The sequence below is a fragment of the Phalaenopsis equestris genome, unplaced genomic scaffold (genome assembly GCF_001263595.1).
Source record: "Phalaenopsis equestris unplaced genomic scaffold, ASM126359v1 Scaffold201701, whole genome shotgun sequence".
Classification (NCBI taxonomy): domain Eukaryota; kingdom Viridiplantae; phylum Streptophyta; class Magnoliopsida; order Asparagales; family Orchidaceae; genus Phalaenopsis; species Phalaenopsis equestris.
The window spans coordinates 142,076-143,195 of NW_018221448.1; positions in this window are offsets into that span (position 1 = coordinate 142,076).

The window sequence follows — 1,120 nt, forward strand, 5'->3', positions numbered from 1 at the left end:
TGCTGCGCCCCAGCAAATCTTTTCACAAATAACTGTTCCAACTCAGAAAATGTTTTAACTGACCCGTTGGGCAAGTCAGCGTACCAGTCAAAAGCAATCCCTGACAAGTTGCTAACGAACTGCTGGCAGAGTAGAACTTCGCTATTCCTTGTGTTTCCACAATTAGCACGAAAATGTGCTATGTGTTGTCTGGGATTTCCAGTCCCATCAAATATCTTGAATTTTGGCGTTACAAAGCCCTTGGGGAAAGGCACGGCATCAAACTCCTCTGGATAAGGTCTACCCTTTAAAATTGATGCACCGGAATTGGACTGGGCTAAGGCATCCCGTACTTGTTCAACCATTTGCTTGAACTCTTTTTCTGGCATGACACTTGATGGAGAATCCTTCTTTAGTTGTTCTTCTTTGTTTGTCGAAGTAGCCTCCCTTCTTTCATCTGTGATGTGTATGATTTCTGGCTGGTTAATTTCTGGAGAAGCCAATCGTGGTGCTTGTGATTGCCCCTGAATGGTTGCCATGACGGTCATAGCTGCAGTCATCTCTTCTATTCTTTTCTCTAGTAGAACAACTTGTTGATCCATGAGGAGGATAACCCTACGCTGCTCATCTACGGCGTTCTCTTCAGTGTGAGGTTGAGCCTATCACATCACGCAGATGTGGTAGCTCTGGTTTCGATCACATGGACATCCCTGAAATCTTCCTCCCAGTAATCACTGTAATCAAAATCTTCATTGTCACTATTGACGGAAATCTCGATCCTGAGTTTCTCAACTTAACTTTTTTTTTCAATTATCGATTCCTTAATTGCTTTAAGATCTAGAGGACCCTGATGGACATCCTCTAGTTGTTCCTCCATCTCTCTAGCTATTGTCGTGACGATGTCAGATATTTGTGGCTATAGTCGCGATGATGTCAGATATTTCAGGCACTGTTTTTGCTTCCTGTCTTGCAGGTTCACTGAACTGTATCAGTGCAACGACCTTAGGTACCCATACCTTCTTCCTTTTTGACGATGATGCCTCAGGACGGGGCGTCTCAGTAGAGACGTCGTTATGTCAAGGGAAGGTATGCTCCCTGTGGTGTAGATCGGCTACAGTGTCAGGTAATCGTCTTGTCTTTC